The sequence below is a fragment of the Bufo gargarizans genome, chromosome 4 (assembly GCF_014858855.1).
Source record: "Bufo gargarizans isolate SCDJY-AF-19 chromosome 4, ASM1485885v1, whole genome shotgun sequence".
NCBI lineage: Eukaryota > Metazoa > Chordata > Amphibia > Anura > Bufonidae > Bufo > Bufo gargarizans.
In genome coordinates, this window is record NC_058083.1 from 239,986,514 (window position 1) to 240,009,451 (window position 22,938).

Sequence of the window (22,938 nt, forward strand, 5' to 3'; positions counted from 1 at the left end):
TCCTTACCGCAACTTCCACATCCACCGCCTCCTCAACTTCCTACTCCATATGGCCATTTTAGTGCTCCAAAGTTCGGGTCCCCATTGACTTCAATGGGGTTCAGGTTTGGGGTCAAGTTCGGGTCCCGAACTCGAACTTTTTTGCGAACTTTGGCTGAACCCGTCGAATATGAACTTCCAGGTGTCCGCTCAACTCTAATCAAAACCTAATAAAATTTATAAAATAAACAAAAGACTGTGAAACCAATAGAAGGAGCTGTTCATGACAATAGATGGCGTTTTTCATGAGTCATTAACAGCGCCATCCATTGGATTCATAGTCTTTTTATAAGACTATGAATCCAATAAATGGTGCTGTCCATGTGTAATTTTGATTGCAAATGTTCTAATAGCAAATTTTTATAGCAAATTTTCCATGCAAATGGTGTTTCAGCTGAAAAACAAGCAGATTCAGTTAATTTGCATATGCCCATGATTATGCAAATGAGTTTACATGACAAAACTGTACAGGGAATGCAGAATTATTAGGCAAATGAGTATTTTGACCACATCATCCTCTTTATGCATGTTGTCTTACTCCAAGCTGTATAGGCTCGAAAGCCTACTACTAATTAAGCATATTAGGTGATGTGCATCTCTGTAATGAGAAGGGGTGTAGTCTAATGACATCAACACCCTATATCAGGTGTGCATAATTATTAGGCAAAATGGGTCAAAAGAAGGACTTGACAGGCTCAGAAAAGTCAAAAATAGTGAGATATCTTGCAGAGGGATGCAGCACTCTTAAAATTGCAAAGCTTCTGAAGCGTGATCATCGAACAATCAAGCGTTTCATTCAAAATAGTCAACAGGGTCGCAAGAAGCGTGTGGAAAAACCAAGGCGCAAAATAACTGCCCATGAACTGAGAAAAGTCAAGCGTGCATCTGTCAAGATGCCACTTGCCACCAGTTTGGCCATATTTCAGAGCTGCAACATCACTGGAGTGCCCAAAAGCACAAGGTGTGCAATACTCAGAGACATGGCCAAGGTAAGAAAGGCTGAAAGACGACCACCACTGAACAAGACACACAAGCTGAAGCGTCAAGACTGGGCCAAGAAATATCTCAAGACTGATTTTTCAAAGGTTTTATGGACTGATGAAATGAGAGTGAGTCTTGATGGGCCAGATGGATGGGCCCGTGGCTGGATTGGTAAAGGGCAGAGAGCTCCAGTCCGACTCAGACGCCAGCAAAGTGGAGGTGGAGTACTGGTTTGGGCTGGTATCATCAAAGATGAGCTTGTGGGGCCTTTTCGGGTTGAGGATGGAGTCAAGATCAACTCCCAGTCCTACTGCCAGTTTCTGGAAGACACCTTCTTCAAGCAGTGGTACAGGAAGAAGTCTGCGTCCTTCAAGAAAAACATGATTTTCATGCAGGACAATGCTCCATCACACGCGTCCAAGTACTCCACAGCGTGGCTGGCAAGAAAGGGTATAAAAGAAGAAAATCTAATGACATGGCCTCCTTGTTCACCTGATCTGAACCCCATTGAGGACCTGTGGTCCATCATCAAATGTGAGATTTACAAGGAGGGAAAACAGTACACCTCTCTGAACAGTGTCTGGGAGGCTGTGGTTGCTGCTGCACGCAATGTTGATGGCGAACAGATCAAAACACTGACAGAATCCATGGATGGCAGGCTTTTGAGTGTCCTTGCAAAGAAAGGTGGCTATATTGGTCACTGATTTGTTTTTGAATGTCAGAAATGTATATTTGTGAATGTTGAGATGTTATATTGGTTTCACTGGTAAAAATAAATAATTGAAATGGGTATATATTTGTTTTTTGTTAAGTTGCCTAATAATTATGCACAGTAATAGTCACCTGCACACACAGATATCCCCCTAAAATAGCTAAAACTAAAAACAAACTAAAAGCTACTTACAAAAATATTCAGCTTTGATATTAATGAGTTTTTTGGGTTCATTGAGAACATGGTTGTTGTTCAATAATAAAATTAATCCTCAAAAATACAACTTGCCTAATAATTCTGCACTCCCTGTATAGAAGGGTTATTGAAAATTATGTTAGGACAATTAGAATTGTCACCCTAATGATAATGATCTAGGTGCGCAGATCTACCCAAGCCATCCAACAGTTATGAAGCAATTTTGAGGCTCACTGGCTCTCAGTCAGATGAGAGCTCATAGTGCACAAGGCTGCCAAAGGTATGCTGACTGTATCTTTCTCATTGATAGATTGTTGGCTTGCACATACCTGGCTTTTGGCATAAAGTCTTTGTGTGGTTGTCTATTCTATGTCATAGGTAATGGGAGTCCAAGATGCATCCAGACATACTTCCCCTGCTGTTTTCAAACCATTTCTAACCTTTTCCTGTGAACCAGACACCCTCTCTTTTTCAGAGCAGGTGGTGCCTGGTTTATTGCTCGGGTCTCCCATTGATTTTCATTGTGCTCAAGCATACACAGTATTCGGCCGAATACTGCGATGTGCTGAGCATTGCAATGCTCAAGCCAAACTGCTGTTCGGCCGAGCGTGGTGGCTCAATACTAGTTGTGACCACCAGAGATTGGATAATTGTTTTCCTGTAGTGTTCAAGCGCGGTCACTGCAGATGGATTTCATGGTTTTTGTAACCATGGAAACAAGAAGTGTATGAAATTATGTTAAAATATCATCACCCAGAGTAGGAATAAGTGTATTTGAAATACATATATGATAAAGTGGCTTTGATTCATGTCTTTGAAATGATTATATATGCTGTTATAAATGCTTAGTTGAGCCAACCCCTTTATAATCAAATTAAATAAAAATTATGTTTACAGGGCCACAGAATGTATATGGTCAATATACATGATATAGAACATGTGTATTGAAGTTGCACAATATTAGCTAAATACAAGTATTTCGATATGGTATAAACTACAATGTGTGACATAGTAACATAGTACATAAGGCCAAAAAAAGACATCTGTCCATCCAGTTCGGCCTGCAAGTTGATCCAGAGGAAGGCAAAAAAAAAAAATGTGAGGTATAAGCCAATTTTCCCCACTTTAGGGGAATAAAAAATTCCTTCCCGACTCCAATAAGGCAATCAGAATAACTCCTTGGATCAACGACCCCTCTCTAGTAGCTATAGCCTGTAATATTATTACGCTCCAGAAATACATCCAGGCCCTTCTTGAATTCATGTATTGTACTCACCATCCCCACCTCATCAGGCAGAGTTTCATAATCTCACTGCTCATACCGTAAAGAATCCCCTTCTATGTTTGTGTTTGTCTGACATTAGAAACAGATGAGGAGAGCGATAAGGAGCATCCATCTGTGCAGGTCCCTTTAACAGTTTATCAGCATTGCTATGCGGAAGTGAGTGTCTACCATAGTGTGGACAAGGACAGTATATCACTGGCAGCACTAAAACAGACCTTGCCCTCTGCAATGCATCACATGGGAACCATGGACCAACAAGACATGTACAAATTATGTTTTTTCTTTATCCTACATGAGATATAAAGTGTTAATTTGGGGGACCATTTGTAAACCCAAATAAACACTTTATTAATACGTATTTCAGGCTTTTTATATAGACAAGCAGTAGTGTAAATAATGTCAAAATATAGTAAACGGGTCATGGACTCCTGTGTTCAACTGTGGGGTTTTAAATCTGTTTTTAATGTTTTTACCCTTCATATATACACATTGTATTAAATTATCTCTCATTCAACAGAACCATTGATAGCCTGAAGCAAGAAGGGGGTATTGCCACAACCAGCAGCGAGGAAGAGCATGCTATGCTTCCCCAAGACTCCCCTCTTCCTGGGGCTGAAGAGGCGGAACCTGTGGCCCATCAAGAGAGGGAGGAGTCCTCTGCTGTGGAGAGACCTTCTGCTGCTCTCCAATCAAGCCCTGAGCAAAGAAGGAGCCAGTCACGGCGGAGAAGGCTGGCACCTCAGACTGCCGAATCTGCCTCAAATACTCAAGCCCTGATTCAGAATCAGGTGCTTGAGTATTTGAGGGAAGAGATGGAAGGAAGGGAAGGAGGAACAAATGCTCAGTGGCCTCGCTGCCCTTATTGAAGACTCCCCTTCTATATCTCGCCTTTTATTCAATATTGTACATAAATCCAAAAATTACAACATAAAATTATTTATTCACATGCAAACATCACCAATAGAATACACATAGTATTTATTTATTTTTAATCTAGAACTTGCAACTAGGGCTGTACATCTACTTTATGACAGCTATGTTCAACCTGCCGCTCTACAGCTGTTTCAAAACATAACCTCCCTGCATGTCTTAATAGCTGTAGTATGTCCAGCCATGTTGGAAAATTAAGTTTTGCAACAGCTGGAGGGCCGCTGGGTGGACATTCCTGCTGTAAGACAAAAATAAATATGCCAAATGGATTTATAGCCAAATGTTCGAAGTGCTGGGATAACCTCTAATGGCGGGACCGTGGACAGCGTCTTGAAGTGCTCTGCATGGATAATTAAAGAAAATATGTTGTAAAATGTTGAGAAACATTAGGCCATGTCAGCACACAATCCATAGATCAGATACATATAATTATAAAGCGGTATTAGATAGTTATGGTAGATACATTTTTTTTATATAACATGATTTACAACATCCTTTAATTTTTTTTTAAGTGGCTAAATTTTAACTCCAGCCCACAATCCCATGTCAAGGGTCCTCTTTGTCTTGTGAGTCCCTACACTATCAACATATAACCCCCCCCCCCCCCCACCAACATAAAGAAACTCACTAGAAAACAAAAAATACTAAGATGACCATAGTCCAGACACTTCATAGTTTGCCATGAACTATGTCTATCTGCCATGGCAATGCTCCCTCAGGACTTGGAAAATATTCTTCGTAGAGGGCCCGAAATGCAAGCCCTGCAGTTCCAGGTCGTCCATGAAGGGTCTGGTCCAATCCTCCAGATGAAGAAGAGGTACCAGGTTCCAAATCATGAACTTCTGAGTGAGCATCATGAATCCCGATTAAGTTTTGCAGGATCACACATGCTTGAATTACCCAGGTGGCATTCTCTGGTGACATCTGTTAGGATGACAGTAATACTCTCCACTTCTGTGGGAGTATTCCAATCGCACATTCACCATTCTGACGGGCTCTACTCAGCAGATAGTTAAAGATACGTCTGCTGTCATCCAGGTTGCTTCTGGTGAAGGGACGCATGACATGGGGTGTCAAATCAAACCCTTCATCAGCCACAATGACAAATGGAGCCCGTGGTCCCGCAGAACCTGGCAGCATTCTGGGCTCTGGGAGGGCAAGCTGGTTTGCTTAAATCCGATCACCCATTCTAGAAGAACTGAAAATGCACGCATCAGCAGTGCTCCTATAGGCCCCAATATCCACAATTATAAACTTGCAAGTACTGTCAGCCAAGGCCATCAGCACTACTGAGAAAAGTATTGTAGTACCAGGACCCTGAGTGAGGCGGCTTCTTAACTCGTATGTGTTTGCCATCCAGTGCCCCTATGCAGTTTAGAAACTGTGCAGCAACATAAAAACTCTCAGCAATACTGATCCAATCCTCTGCCTTGGGCACTGGCATCACCATGTCCCGGAGTCGCTGCCAAAACAAATCACAGGTTTGACGAACTATCCGAGAAATCTTTGAGACTCAAAGTAAAAACTCAAAATGCTGAGATGCAAATGAATTCCCAGTTTCCAAAAATCTGTAATACACAAACAAAAACGGTCATTCAACACAGATATACTATAACACCCACAAATTACAACTAATCTATATATACACATACACATAATTACATTGCATCTAAACTATCACACAAACATATAATAAATAATGTCAAATACACATACCTCAACGGTACGATGAGCCGTTCCTCAGGAGAAATGCAGCGCCTCATATTTGTGTCCTGGTATGTGAGGCCAGGGCGCAGAGACGCTAACAACAAGTCAAAGCTGCTCACAGACATACGACAATACCCATGAAAGTTCTCAGGCATACTGAACCAGCATGGCTACCACAGCATCTTGCAGTGGCATGCTATTCCATCCGGTTTGCGTTTAATTGGACCATCTTTTTTTTTTCAACAGGACAATGACCCCAAACACACCTCCAGGCTGTGTAAGGGCTATTTGACAATGAAGGAGAGTGATGGGGGTGCTGCGCTGGCCTCCACAGTCACCGGACCTGAACCCAATCGAGATGGTTTGGGGTGAGCTGGACCGCAGAGTGAAGGCAAAAGGGCCAACAAGTGCTAAGCATCTCTGGGAACTCCTTCAAGACCGTTGGAAGACCATTTCAGATGACTACCTCTTGAAGCTCATCAAGAGAATGCCAAGAGTGTGCAAAGTAGTAATCAAAGCAAAAGGTGGCAACTTTGAAGAACCTAGAATATTACATATTTTCAGTTATTTCACACTTTTTTGTTATGTATATAATCCCACATGTGTTAATTCATAGTTTTGATGCCTTCAGTGTCAATCTACAATTTTCATAGTCATGAAAATAAAGAAAACTTTTTGAATGAGAAGGTGTGTCCAAACATTTGGTCTGTACTGTACATATTATATATGTTGGAGCTGAAAGTATACCTTTTAATACTTTTTATCTACTAACCAAATATAATGAAAAAGCAAGTCGTTTAAACACATTAATATTGTTTGAAAGGCATCATGTTTGACCATCCTATCATATTTCAAAACCTTGCATCAAGCATATTTTAACTTTAAGGCTAAAAAAAAAAATTATATCAAAACTTCCTCATTACAATACTTTGTTTCCACTTAAGTCATTATATTCTTCATATAATTTACTAAGCTCAAATATTTGAAAAAGTACAATATAGTAATAATTCTGAAACAAAGTTAGCAAAGCGGCTAGCATTGTAATCAGTTAATCATCTCTCATTTCTCGAATTGTAGTTATGGGGTCATTATGGGACTAATGAGTCACTTTTGTATAGTTTTAAAATCATGTAGATTTAGTTGGCTTTAGCACTATCATACATTATTTTAATCATTTATTTTGTAAAAAAAAATATTATTTTTGACTCTAAAAGTCATTTCCAAAAGTGGTTTGTAGCAAATCATATCTATGGGCTTTACTGTATCAAATTATACATTCGGAACTGCTACATACTAAACTGTTTTTGTTATCTTCTAGATACTGTTTACTCAGATTTCTCCACTATATCATTCTCTGAACTGAAAAGTAGATAAAGAATGACTGTGACAACAGAAGATAATGCAAAAAAGAGAAAATACTCAGAGATAAGAAAAGTATCACACTGAGTTTGTACAAACAGACCAGAAATGCCAGACTACCTGCTTTTTGACCAGTAGTAAATTAATAATATGCTCAATTTTGTTTGTGTTTTTTAAGTGAGTGCACAAATAACATAGTGGTGGCTGCATAAAGCACTTATAGGTGTACTGTTCTTCACTAGTCAGTGACCCATGCTTTCTCTACATAATGTGCACTCTCTAGATGATTCCTCCATTTACAAACAATAGCTCCACCTCATGTAAAATGAATATCTTTGACATTTTATAGGATTTTACTGAAACACAGGTCTAATATGTATAATGTGTTTTGGTACAGTATTTATAGAAATAAGTGAAGATGCACATTTTATAAAGTACCATGGTCCATAGAAGATGTGCTGTTAATCTATCTGAATTGGGTTCATTGATTGATAGATCAATTAATGAAGGCTAGTTTCATATTTGGCTCAATTTTGTCCGGATCCAGTTGTACTAAATCAAAGCTGAACAAACCTGATCAGGTATGAAAATCATTGTAAGGCTACTTTCACACTAGCGTTTCTGCTGGATCCGGCAGGGTTCAGCAAAAACACTTCCGTTAGGGTACTTTCACACTTGAATTAAACTTTTCCAGTATTGAGTTCCGTCCTAGGGGCTCAATACAGGAAAAAAAAAAAGCTTTATCCTAATGCATTCTGAATGGAGAGCAATCCGTTCAGTATGCATCAGGATGTCTTCAGTTCAGTCACTGTACGGTTTTTGGACAGAGAAAATACAGCAGAATGCTGCAGTATTTTCCCAGTGCAAAATTCCGGACACTTTCCTGAATGCCGGATCCAGCATTAATTTCCGTTTAAATTTATTAATGCTGGATCCGGTATCAAGTGCTCCTGTAAAACAAATCCGGTTTACAGGTCTGCACTTGCGCAGACCTTTACAAATGTGAAAAATAATAAATATCGGATGACACCGGAAAAACGGATCCGGTAGTGCAATGCTTTTGTCAGACTGATCAGGATCCTGATCAGTCTGCAAATGACATTAGTTTGCATACAGTTTTCCTGATCAGGAAGGCAACTGAATTGCATGCCGGAATCAAACAATTCCAGTGTGAAAGTACCCTTACTGATAATACAACCATCTGTATCCATTATGAATGGATCCAGTTGTATTATCTTTAACATAGCCATGACGGATCCGTCATGAACTCCATTAAAAGTCAATGGGGGACAGATCCATTTTCTATTGTGTCAGAGAAAACGGATCTGTCCTCATTGACTTGCATTGTGGGCCATGACGCTCCGCTTGCTCCGCATCCCATGACGTAAAGCAAACTGCAGCATGCTGCGGTTTGCTCTCTGGTATGAGACTGGAACGGAATGCATTGAGCATTGCATTCTGTTCAGTTACGTTTTGTCCTCATTGACAATGATTGGGGACCAAAATTAAGCGTTTTTTTCTTGTATTGAGACCCTATTACTAATGATGGACGAATATTGGCCGCGAACCGCGCATTCGCGGCGGGCCCCAATGACTTTAATGGCAGGCGAACCTGAAAAACCTTCAGGTCATATTTGCAGCCACCAAATACTTACTAAAAGTGCACAAATATCCCACAACATGGATAGTGACATACCAGAGAGGGATCATTGGCAAAAATTCCCATAAAAAATATGTATTTTAATTAGGGGCCATTTTTATGCGTCTTAAAGGGAAACTCTCAAAAATGTGCCCTGCTGGGGTCTAGAAAAATTTTATTCCAGAACACGGGAGTACAGGCCCCAAAAATTAGGCATCCACCTGACAGAAAAGAACTTATGGTGATGTGGCAGGAGGTACATTAGGTGGTTACTGGATAAAAATTTTACTGTAGGCCACTGGAGTACAGGCCCCAAAAATTTGGCATTCACCTGACAGAAAAGAACTTGTGATGATGTGGCTGGAGGTACATTAGGCGGTCACTGGATACTAATTTTACTGTAGTCCAGTACAGGCTTCAAAAATTAAACATTCACCTGACCGAAAAGGCCTTTTATGCTGCAATATATACATAAGAAAAGGACCATTCTTTGTTCTGTGTGGTGGCGGACATGTGTGGGCTATCATGAGGAAATTCAATTACACGTGGTCATCACAGGTTTCCTCCGAGATCTATGCCTCATTCATTTTTAGAAATGTGAGGTAGTCCACACTGTCGTTAGCTATCCTCCCTGCTGCGCTGAATGTCCTTTCGGACAGTTCACTGGATGAGGGGAAAGCCAAGAGTTCCAAGGCAAATTGTGCCAGCTCTGGCCACAGGTCAAGCCTGCACACCCAGTAGTCGAGGAGTTCCTCTCTTCTCAGAGCATCCATATCGGCCGTTAACCCGATGTAGTCGGACACCTGTCGGTCTAGGCGTTCCCTGAGGCTGGATCCGGAAGGCAGCTGTCGATGGGATGGCTGCAAGAATGATCTCATATCCGAAGTGACCAACACATTTTCAAACCGCCCTCTTCTTGCAGGCGCGGAAGGATTGGTACCCGCACCTGTTTCGCTGTGGTTGGAAATTCCTGTGCCAGCGTCCACAACAGCAGAATGCAGAATCACTCACAGAAAGGCCTGGAAATGCTGCATTCTGCCAGCCCTCTGTGATGCTGGTAACATGTTCACCATTTTGTGTATGTATTGGGTGTCTAAGTATGTTGCCACCCAGTACTGGTCCTTGCCCTTTCTGCTTTTTATGCGCAGGTCCCTATTCAAACACTGGAGCATGAAGGCCCCCCATTTGCACTAAATTGGAAGGGGTTCTCATTGCCCAGGAGAATGTTGTCCTCGGTCTCCTCCCCCCAGCCACGGACAACCCCAGGGATCCCTGAAAAGTTTAAAGTCCCCCTCAAAGCCTGCTCTTCTCGCTCCTCCTTCTCATCCTCCCCCCAGCCACCATCCTCCTCTGACTCCTCTTCAGACTCCTCCTGACTTGTATCAGATGGAGTAACCCCCCCCCCCCCCGGGAATTCATTCAGCATTGTGACTTTCTCATCTTCCAGCTCCTGCTCCTCGATGGATTGATCAATGACACAATGTAATGCACACCCCAGAAAGAAAGCATATGCCCTGGCTGTGACTGACAAGTTTGTTGATCTCATCAAATGGCTGCAGAAGTCTATATGCATCATGCATGAGCAGCCACTGGAGCAGTGAAAATAAATTTCCCCAGAATCGGTCCTGCTGCAGAGTTCTTATAGGTAGTTGTTAATGGCACGTTGCTGCTGGTGCAGGCTATCAAGCATATACAATGTAAAGTTCCAGCGCGTCAGGCTGTCATAAATCAGACATCTGACGGGCAAGTAGTGTCATCATTGAACGTCAGCAAGGCGAGCCATGGCCATGTAAGATCTTCTAAAATGGCCAGAGACTTTCCTGGCCTGCCGCAAGACATCCTGAGGAGGAGAGGCCGAGGAGGAGAAGGAGGATGGAGTAGGAGGAGGCGGAGAAGAGGCAGGCCTGCATGCAATCCATGGCGGTAACACCAAATCCACACGGGTGCCACGGGTCACATGCTTGAAGATCTTCAGAAGGTTCACCCAGTGGGCAGTAATAGTTATGTAGCTTCCCTGCCCGTGTTTTTTAGACCACGTGTCTGTGGTCTGATGTATCTTGGCACTGACACTGTGTGCCAGAGATATATTCACTTGCCGCTGAACAAGGCTATATAGCTCTGGGATGCCGTTCTGGGAAAAATATTTTCTTCTGGAGACCTTCCATTGCAGTGTGCCAATGGCTACAAATTTTCTAAAGGCCTCTGAGTCCACCAGTTTATATGGAAGTAGTTGGCGGGCTAGCAGTTCCGACAAGCCAGTGGTCAGCCGTTGGGCAAGAGGGTTATCTGGCAAATTTTTTTGCTCAAATATTTGGGCCACAGAAGCCTGCCTTCTGCCAGATGAACGCTACGATGGCACGTGGAAGGTGGGTTGCAGGACAAATGGGAGGAGAGAGGAGAAGGAAAAGAGGCAGGACATGGAGCGCTGGGAGTGTGGCTTTCTGGGTTCTGACGGCGTTGTTCTCACTAGGCTGGGTGATGGGAGGACAGGTACCTTCAAAAGGCAGTTGTCCCTAGGCGAGTGTTGGGATCACCGTGACTTATGTGTTGACAGCACAGGCTGCAGATGGCAACACTATTGTCAGCAGCTGACATGTTAAAAAAAGCCCACTTTGCGGAGCCATGTTTCTGCATCCTGGGAGTGACAGAAGTGACTATGCATGGCTCGCTCCAGATACATTAGCAGTCTGCTTTTTGCCTCCTGTGCCCTGGAAGCACTGCCTGCTTCTCCTCCTTCTACTCCCTCTCTGCTGCTCCGTCTCTCCCATTCAACTCCTCTCCTCTTCCTCTCTTGTGGGCACCCACGTGACGTCCATCGACACATCATCGTCACCTTTACCACCACTGAAATGAGAGAGCTCAGAGTAAGAAGCAACAGTGGGGACCTCCCTCCTTGGGCTGATCTGGGCACTGACGTCAGACAGCTGGGTGGCAGCCATTGCTACCTCCTCTTCCTCATCCGATGTCAAGAATGGCTGAGCATTGGTAAGGTTTGGGAATAGATGGGAAAATAATTCCTTTGACTCAAGTGGAGGGGTTATGGTGGTGATGTATTCTGGGGTGCACATAGCAGAGCGAGGAGGGTGCAGATACAGAGGATGAGGAGGGGGCAGAAGTGGAAGGGTGAGTGAACCAATTGCATGCGTCTTCTCCAACTTCCCACTTAGGCTCCAGCCTGATGCACCTGGCCGACCCCTAACACCCCTGCGGAATGGCCTGCCTCTTCCTCTGCCTGTCATTTTCAAAATGACCCTGCGCCTAAGTCCCTAGAGAAGAGCAGTATTTGTGGGAGCATGTATATTGCAGGCCTCAATCAATATTTAGTGGAATCAGGCATATTGAACCCCTTAATCGGTATATTGTAGAAGCCGGTATATTGCAGGCCTCAATCAATATTTTTTGGAAATAGGTCTATCAAACCCCTTAATAAGTATTTTGTGGAAGCAGGTATATCAAACCGCTTAATTAATATTTTGTGGAAGCAGGCATATTGCAGCCTTGAATCTGTATTTTGTGGTAGCAGGTATATCAATCCCCTTATTCAGTATTTTGTGGAAACAGGTATATGGCAGCCCTAAATCAGTATTTTGCAGAAGCAGGTATATCAAACCCCTTAATCAGTATTTTGTGGAAGCAGGTATATCACAGCCCTCAATCAGTATTTTGTGGAAGCAGGTATATCACACCCCTCAATTATTATTTTTTTGCCACAACAGTTATATCACACCCCCCTGTTTATTTGGGGACAGGCAACAGGTATATCGTAGCCCTCAATCGGTATTTTGTCAAAATACCCCCCCTCAATCAGTTTTTTGGGGGCAACAGGTATATCACACCAATTGCAATTAGTTGTCCCAATAGCGTTTGTCCCTCTATATAGCTACGGTATCGCAGCAGTACTGCACACAACTTCTGCACAATACAAATGCACTATAATATACTTTCGATGTTAGAAAGTATATTATAAGTATATCACACCCCTCAGTATATCACTCTTATCGATAGCACACCTCTACCAGTCCTTAAAAAGACTTTTGTGGCCCTATTACCTAGCGATTGGTGTCCCTAACAGCCTGTCCCTGCTCCACAAAGCAACCTCTCTCTACACTGGCAAAACACTGAATGTAAAATGGCTGCCACATCGGGTTCTTTGATAGGGTGGGGGTGTATCCATGTGCTGAAATGTCTCAATTGGCTGTCCTGTCCAACCTGATGGATATGTCATGTGTCAAAGTTCGGCGCAATGCAAAAGAATATGGGGCTGGCGGACATCGCCATATGTTCGCATGTTCGGCGAATTGCGAACGCGCAAAGTTTTCAGCGAAACGACCACCGGGCAAACCGCAAGGCCGTCTCTACCTATGATGGATCCCAATACCAGAAAATATTAACGCTAGTGTGAAAGTACCCTTACTTCAAGTTTTGAGATCCCCCTCCCAAATCTCAAAATTGAATTAAAAATGCAGATATGAAAGTAGCCTAAGGATTTTTTCACACTAGCGTTAGGCTTGTTTTGCAAGCTGTTCCAGCAGGGGAACAGCCTGCCGCATCCCTACTAACGCTTGCACACGTGTGCTGCTGGAAGTCCAGCTCGGCCCAATTCACTACAATGGGGACAAGCCGGACATCCTGCCGCAGAACGGCAGTCAGACAAATACCGCAGCACGCATAGAAAAACCATGCAAAATCTGGTAACCTGTAATGTGCAGTTATGGCCACATACTGGAGATGTGGATTCTCTAAGATGGCTACACTGGGCCTCAGAGTCTAAGACCTCTGAATGAATTAGTTACAGTACAAATGCAGCAATAGTCAGCATAGTGAGAAACAGAGCCAAGAGTGATCACCTGTCACGGACGTTCCCATGACAGGTGGCAGGAGATCGGTGAGACTGAAAACACATGGTTTGGTCTGACAGGTTTTCCCCGTGGATCAATTGGAATCTGTGTTGTTTCTGGTATGGCCACACCCCTTGCCTCAGGTGTTGCTAATGTGGTCATTTAACCTTCCTTATTTATTGTTGCTTCTCCCACAATGCTGAGTGGTTTATAGCTTCAGTTTCAGTTTTGGATTGCTGGTGTGTGGATCTCAGCTGAGTTTCTAGCACTTTCATTGCTCCTTTGAAATTAAGTCTTTCCTTTCCCTTTTGTATTTTGTTTGGGTTCTGTGTGTTGCATTTCCCTATTGTTTGTATTAAGCCTGAGGGAGCATCCTATTTGTCCTTCCTTTTGGAGAAACAGGTAGTCTCGTCCATGCCATTAGTACTAGGGTCCTATAGGGCTAGATAGGACTCTAGGTATTCCTGTGTAGGATCACACATACCTCTGGGGTCTGTTCATACTGATAGTCAGTTAGGATTTTGCTTAGGGTCTTACTAGGAGGTGTCCATCTTCCTTGCTTAGTTCTCAGGCCTGATTTCCTGTTCTCCCCTTCCCTCTTATGCTCGGTGTGGTGTTTCCCCCCCCCACACCAAAGCATGACATTACCAGGAGAACAACCAAGGTGCAAGAGACTAGGATATAATATGGGTGGGTACACAGATGTTGATACTAGAATCAGAGCCTGAAGTAGAACAACAGATACCAGGAGAATAATCCCAAGGGTGAGGTAGAAGAAATATCGAGAAACAAAAAAAAGATCAAGGTCAGTTAGGAGTCACAACTAAGAATACCACAAGGAACAAGAGATGGAGTGCCATCAGTAAGTAGAGTGTGGGGAGAACACTCCCCTGTAGTGTTGAGCGAACTTGTGTTTTAAGTTCGGCGTCTAAAGTTCGGATTCGGGTTATCGAAGAGTCGCGTTATGGATTCTAAATTCCGTTATGGTCTGTGGTAGCGGAATCCACAACGCGATTCTTCGATGACCTGAACCCGAACTTTAGACGCTGAACTTAAAACACAGGTTCGCTCAACACTACTCCCCTGTAAATAAGCTGCCAAGACTAAAGTTATCTTTGGGTGCAGAATGTCTTTGTAACCTAACACCACTTGCCTCCGAAGTAGGAGAACCATGCATGGCCTGATCCAGCAAGGCCAAGGCAGAAGGTGGAAGCTGGAGGAGCAGGCGAGGAACCAGGTGAGGCTAGTAACAAGAAGTCAATGAAATTTCATTGTAAATTATATAATAATCAAACTCTACTCTCAGTAATATTGCTAAATATTGCTGAAAATTGAACAGTCAGATTCATTGATATTAAATGAGTCAACACTCTTCCATGACTAACTACCTTACAACTACCCTGACTTTCCTGATGGAAAACCCTACTCTTGACCTTTACACCTCAGACTCCTAGATCCTCCTTATATGTGGTAATTGATACTAGCATCACACTTCAATTATTATTATATAAGAATAATGTCTCAGTGTCACAATAATTGCTGCTACACAAGTTTATTATTTTCACTGCTGGCTTGGGTGTGCTTTTGTTGCTTCAAATTCTGCAGTAAATGTGAACATAGCCTATAGAAATATCTAACTATCTTTCCTGTATTTTCCTTCCTTAAAATTATGGAACAGAATAATGTGGAAGGAAATGCAAGTGTCTTAGTAGGATATCCATAGAAAACATTTTTTCTATCTTCTGTTGGTATATCTATGACATCTAAATAAATGCCTTCAATTATAACTTCCAAACTTTTTAAACCTGATCGGATAGAATTTGCTGATGCAAATTTGCTAAACAAAAAATAATTAAACCGCCCTTTAATACTGAGGCACAGTAATTCTACATAAAAAAAATTAAAGATTAACAGGGATTGTGTCAGAAGTTTAACAAGATGCAGACGGTGAAACATTAGACCACCCTTTAATACTGATGCACAGTATTTCTATATATAAGCTAAAACATTATTGGGGATTGTGTCAGCAGTTGAACAAGATGTAGTTGGCAATATATTAGGTCGTCCTTTAATACTGTGGCACAGTAATTCTATATAGAAACTAAGGGGCACATGTATTAAGACCGATGTTTTAAACCGGCCGGTCTTAATAAAGCCCCATAGCTGGCGAGAATTCTCCAAAGTTATGAAGAGGCACAGGCCACTCCATAACTTAGGCGCATCCAATGCCAGTTCTAAATGTAGGATAGCTTCCTTGCTTTCTTACATTTAGATCATTTTCTACGCCTAAAACAGGTATAGAAAATTAATGAGACAGGCCTGCCAGTATGTACCCCTCCCCGCCCACACCACACCCACAATTTGAGAACTGGCATGAGCAAGGTGAAGTCGCAGATAGCAGTGCAACTAAGCATTGCAATGCCATCTGCACCTGAAATATGCATAATTTAGGCGTATTTAAGTTTAGTAAATGACTCTCTAAGAGATTAACTGTGAATGTGTCAGCAGTTCAACAAGAAGTAGAAGGCGATATATTGGATTGGTCTTTAATACTGAGGCACAGTAAGACTATATATGAACTCACAGATTAAATGAGATTGTGTCAGCAGTTGTAGAAGATGCACATGGCGCTTACACTCAGGGACAGCCTTTGGGGTGTGCGGGCTGTGCGGCCGCACAGGGCGCCATAGCAACAGGGGCGGCGGGCGGCCGACAGCCCGCCATGAACTAAGTCTAGAAGAGAGGAGTGACGTCTCACTCTCTACTCACGCGAATCTGCGGGCTGGCGGCCGACTAACACAGGTAGCGCTCAAAGCGCACAGTCCGGACAATTGAAGGAGTGAGGAGGGGGCGGGGCCCGCGGCCGCTCTGAGCTCCGCTCTGCTGCATAGCTGGCCTGCCTGTCTCTTTAAGAGAGCAGACCAGTGGCTGCTGGAGCGTAGCTGCTGCACAGGCACGTCTTCCCTTATCCTTTTGACGTTGCCACTGAGCGCTGCCCCCAGAGAGAAGACGGAGCGCACCCATCCAGCAGACACAGCAAGGCCCACGCAGCAGCACTACTACAGCTAGAGCTAGTAGTCTACAGGCTACAGCAAAAGAACAAGTAGGTATTTATTTGGAGAAATGTGCCAACAGTGCCATGGGGGATTGGGGGATGGGGGGGGGGTGCTGCTGCCAGCCCACTGGCCCATCTGGAGTGGGAAAAGTGTGCAATGGGTGAGGGGGGGGGGCTCAGAGAGGACTCAGGGGGGGCTCATAGAGGACAGGGGGACAGTGTGCTTTCCTGCTACTACATCAACCCCCCCCAGGGATTTTGGGGGCCATTAAGGGTTGGACTTTAACTCCTTGCTGCTGATGTTGAGTGTGCACATAGCCACCAATCATATTCCTCTCCCCCAGCACATCAGTTACCTTTAGGAGGGGGAGGGGGATATGATTGGTGGCTATGTGCACAATCCGCATCATTCAACCCCTAATGCCCCCCAAAATGCCCGGTTTGGGGGGGATATGACAGGCAGGAGGAGCAATGTATATGCGAGCCCTTGCCCTGCACTCGCTCAGCTGTACTTGCATTGCATACATATCGTGCCCTGTGTCCACTGTCCTGTGCCCACTCTGCTAAAGCCTGGCATAGCCCAGCTATGCCCAGCTTTACCAAAGCAGACAGACAGGAACTGTGATGTGATCATATTTATCATATGTATGTGTGTGTGTCCATCCCTGTGTGTGTGTGTGTGTGTGTCTCTTCCTGTGTGTCACCATCACCATGCCCACTGTTCCTATGTCTTGACGCAGCTGCATCAGGACGTTCTGTGCGGAGGAAGAAGAAGGAAGAGGAGGCAGCGCCGCCAGCAGGGAGTCCGTGCGATAGACACAGGAAGGCACACTAAGGACACTACCACATGATCTACACTAGTGTTATCTGTGGTTTTACATAGGACTGCAGGTAACACTACCACATTATCAGCACTAGTGTTATCTGTGGTTTTACATAGGACTGCAGGTAACACTACCACATTATCAGCACTAGTGTTATCTATGGTTTTACATAGAACTGCAGGTAACACTACCACATTATCAGCACTAGTGTTATCTGTGGTTTTACATAGGACTGCAGGTAACACTACCACATTATCAGCACTAGTGTTTTCTGTGGTTTTACATAGGACTGCAGGTAACACTACCACATTATCAGCACTAGTGTTATCTATGGTTTTACATAGGACTGCAGGTAACACTGCTACATTTTCAGAAATCAGAGAGCCATCACTGTCTGTGTTATCTGTATTCAGAAAGCTAAGTGTTATTTGTGGTATTACATAGGACTGCAGGTGACATGTACTACATTATCTGTAGACTGTACTCAGAGAGTTATCACTGTGTTATCTGTAGTGTTACATAGGACTGCAGGTGACATCTACTACATTATCTGTACTCTTAGAGTTATCACTGTGTTATCTGTGGTGGTAAATAGGAGTGCAGATAAAATATTTGTTACAAAGATTTTTTTCCTCTTTGTGTGTGTTTATGCGACCAGGTGTAAGGGGGGGGGGGGGGGCCGGTGGCACAAGGTTAGCTCGCACGCCTGAACACCTAAGGCCGGCCCTGCTTACACTCAACCTGCATTGTCTAAAAGCTCTCCCTACAATCTGCTGATGGCTAGCTGCACAGCATTATGGGTAATGTCGCATTCCCGGGCTTCTTACTTTCACTTTGTAACACGTGCAGCAGCCATTTGACAAAAAAATTAAATTAGTTACCACGAAGCTAGAGGAAATTTGGCTTAAAGGTGAATCAAATTTTTCCTAAACGTCGGATGAAATTACACTTTAGATGCATCAGTTCGCTAAACACTAGTTCTCTCTGCTGATCCATCTGATACAGTTATTTTTAGGGCAAACTGATGCTAACTGAGCATAACTGATGCTCAAAATAACGGATCCGTTTTTTTTCCCTGTTGTTCTGATGGATCAGAAGAACAAAAAGCTAAATGGTGATGTGAACTCGGCCTAACGCCTAGTATAATACCTATTTCACACGGTCAGTATTTTGCATCAGTATTTGTAAGCCAAAAACAGAAGTGGAACCTACAGAGAAAAGGTAAAATAGAAATATTTGTGCCTCTTCTATGTTTTGGAAACACTGATTTTGGCTTACAAATACTGATACAAAAATACTGACTGAATACTGACCATGTGAAATAGGCCTTAGAGACATTTTGGGGGAAATCAAACTGGTGTAAAGTAGAACTGGCTTCATTGCACCTAGCAACCAATCAGATTCTACCTTTTATTTTTTCAGCGCTCCCTTGGAAAATAAGAAACTAAGCCAGTTCACCAGTTTGATCATTTTCCGCATTTATGTTTTTTTTTCTGCATTATTTTCATTTGACACTCTGTTACAGGGGCATACATAACGCCTGTGCAGGTGGTAAGCCCATGAAAGGTTTGGCGGCAGGGAGATGAACACTTCCATTGTGGAAGCTCTCATCTCTATATTCATCTGTATCGCCGTCCTCAGGACAGCGATACAGATGACTGCTGCGGCGGGGCAGGGGAGAGGAATTTCCCTTAACCGTTCCTTTGATAGGCTAAAGGCACTAGGCCCGCAGCCTATCAGAAGCCTGTGACGTAATTGTGCCGTCTGAGCCGTAAAGCACGGGACACAGGATGGAAGAGGCCTGCACTGAGAGTGTCTTGGAGGTAAGTATGTGAGTTTATTTTTATATTTACACTATGCTGTTGCCCAGTATGGTGAAGGGGGGAGAGGAGCACTATTTACTAGGGGGCATTATACTGGCACACATGGGAAGAGAGGAGCACTATGGGGGCATCTACTAAGGAGCATTATACTGGCACACATAGGGGGAGAGGAGCACTATGGGGACATCTACTAGGGGGCATTATTTACTGGCACACATGGGGAGTATTAATTACTGGCACACATTGGGGAGGAGCACTATGAAGGCATCTACTAGGGGGAATTTTATACTGGCACAAACTATATGTGCAATATGGGGGTGGGGATGAGTACTATAGGGGCATTTTATACTGGCACACATTATGGGGTCACACTATGGGGAAGGGGGGAGAAGAGCATTATTGGGGGATCTACTTGGGGCACTCTATAGGGGCATTTTATATTGGCAGATTATGTCAGGCACCATGGGACTTAGGGAGGAGCACTATGGGGGCATCTACTGGGGGCACTAAATAGGAGTATTTTATACTGGCACAAATTATGGGGCACTATGGGGACCTTAGCTCAACTGGAGGCACTAAGAGGATTTTTTTAAACACACAGTAGGGGGCATTGGCACACATTATGAGGGCACTATGGGGACATTGGCTCTACTGGGGGCACAAAGAGGAGGTATTTGTTTTTACTGCCAGGGCATTTTTTTGTATCATTATTTTTGGGAGACATAATGTTTACACTATTCATGTCGGAGACACTGTTTCCCAGACGCAGTCATTTTTTAGGGCACTGTGTGCCAATAATTATTGAAGGGCACTATATGTGTGATGCTAGTATTTTCTTTGGGATTATCTCTTTCTGCAGTAGTGTTGGGGAGCACAGCGGACACAGTATTGGAAGTGGTAGGGTGGGGTGTGCAGAAGGTGGGGAGGATGATGGAAAAGTAGGAAACTAAGGTGTCTGTCTGTCAAACTCTGCAAAGAGAAGAAATGGCTGAAAGAAATCATCATGGTGGTCTGGTCTGAAAGGAGAAGATGAGAACAGAGAAAATCTACATCTAAGGAGATGTCACTGGATGTACGAGGTATGTGGCACTGTATTAGGCTACATCTGCGTTAGTGATTCTGGCAGGCTGTTCACTAGATCCAGCACTGTTGCATTCAGACAGAATTCCTGCCGGCCCCATTAACTATAATGGGGTACGGCAGAGATTTGGCCACAATCTGGCAAAAATGCTGAGAATCGGTGGGACACAAACTGCTGCATGCTGTGGTTTGTGTCCGGCCAATTCCTTGCATTTTCTGCCAGATTAGGTGGCCTGATCATAGTGCTGAAGGTGTGAAAGTAGCCTTACCCTGTATGTTTTGTATTGCTGTATGTAATATCTGTAAAGAATAAATCAAGAAAACTGGACTTACTGTAGATTTCTTGAAAATGCTTCACTCGTTCTTCCAACGAGCTTTCTCAATTCTGAGTGACTGTACAAGAATTCTCTGGGAATATCCCATATCTCTGGTTATCCCATATGTAGCTGGGGTGTCTGAGAAACTCAAAAGGATTTTTAATAAACATCACATCCCTGTCTGCTTTAAATCCAGCAACACTATTCAAAATTGGTGAATTTCACCCGAATATGTAACAGCTGGTGGTGCTGGTTGCTGTGGCATGCTGACAAAACTTTTCCACATTTCTGCCATGCTAACCCTGCCTTCTGAGGTGCCCCAGCTGCGTTGGCGACCTCTTCCTCCTCCTCTGCCTTCACCTTGTGCTTCCACTGTGCCCCAGCTGTCAGGTGGGAAAGCCACCAGCAGGGTGTCTACCAGCGTCTACCAGCTCGCGCATCTTACGATCACGCTCAAGTGAGGGAATTAAAGGATAACTGTCACATTTAGACCCTAATTTCAATTTTCATATATGTAGTTACTAATAACATGATATTCCAGAATCAGTTACTATTAGACTCACTTATCCCATATTTAATAAGATTCAGCCCTTAGCAACGAGTCTGCATAAAACTGCAATTTCACTATTCAGTTAAGATGGCCGCCACTGCCCTCACCTTGAGGCTAATCCCGCCTGCCCTCACTAGCCAGTAACAATAGCTCCCCAAAAGTGACAGTAACCAGAGCTCTCCCCCCTAAAGGGTTAATCTCCTGCAGCACAAAGGGGTCCTCTTACCAGATGTTGCTTTCATTTATACACTGAGCAGATGTCAGATCTCCCTTCCCTAGTCTGCGCTGGTTCAACCCTGCATTCTCCACTCTGTGAGTGAGGGAGCGTCTGCCAAGCGCAGGAAGAATGTAGAAGTGCACACAGCCCAGGCACTGTTATCAGCTGCTGGGGAGGACCTGGCTTTAATCATTTATTTACAGTCCCCGGCTGTCAGTAATGTGAGCCTGCACACTGCGTGTAGTGATGAGCGAGAGGTGCGAATATTCGTGTTATATTCGTCAAAATCGAATATTCGTAATTATTATTTCAATTATCGCAAATAATATGCGATTTAATTAATCGCGTATTGCGATTTTTTCTTTTGATAGTATAAGGCAACGTTCCTATGACTAATTGATTATGGCTAGGCTAATATGTGTATTTTACGAAATTTCGTAATATTGCTCTAACTTCGTATTTTAGAATATTACGAATATTCTAAAAGACGAAGTTAGAGCAATATTACGAAATTTCGTAAAATACACATATAGATTGTAATTTAGCTAATATAGTGCTATATAATCCTTTTTTTTTCTAAAAAATTTTTTTGCCTCTTCTGTCACGGCCATGGTCATGACTCTTGAACCGCATGCTGTTGCCTGCGGTTTGTATGTAGGTGTTCAACCACAGGTGAGGGCCGCTAGTGTGCTGCCTCACTTGTGGTTGCCGCAGGCAACAAGTTATGTTGTACTGTTGCAGCATAGCAGTGTCACGAGGGTGTCAAGAGCCACGTCTGACTCTGTTATACCCGGGGTCAGGAAGTCGCAGCGGGTGGCTGCGCGCTCTATGTCTAAAGATCACGGTGTTTCTTAGTGTTTGTTTTCTGTGTTTGCCTTGCTATCCTTTTTGTCTCACTCAGGGATCCGTAGCTTCTCCTCCTCAGCTGTTTCTTGTCTGCCACTCCCAAACTCCTTATATTCTCCTCTCACACTTCTCTTGTTGCCAGTTATAGAGCTTCCTGCCTGGACATCTATACTGACCCACTGGAGCTGAGAATCTGGTTGTTGTTCCAGAGTGCTACCCTCCGGATGCCTGTTGGGCTTTTGTTGTCTCCTGTTGTTGCCCACCTAGATGATATCTTAATTTATTCGGCTGATCTGAAAACACATGAAGTACATGTCAGGCAAGTACTGCAGGTCCTACGGACGAATAAATTATATGCGAAAATTGAAAAATGTGTCTTCGCCGTTCAGGAAATACAATTCCTGGGATATCTATTATCTGCTTCAGGTTTCCGTATGGATCCTGGGAAGGTCCAGGCAATTTTAGATTGGGATCTTCCTGAGAACCTTAAAGCTCTACAACGGTTTTTGGGTTTCGCAAATTTCTACAGAAAGTTTATTAA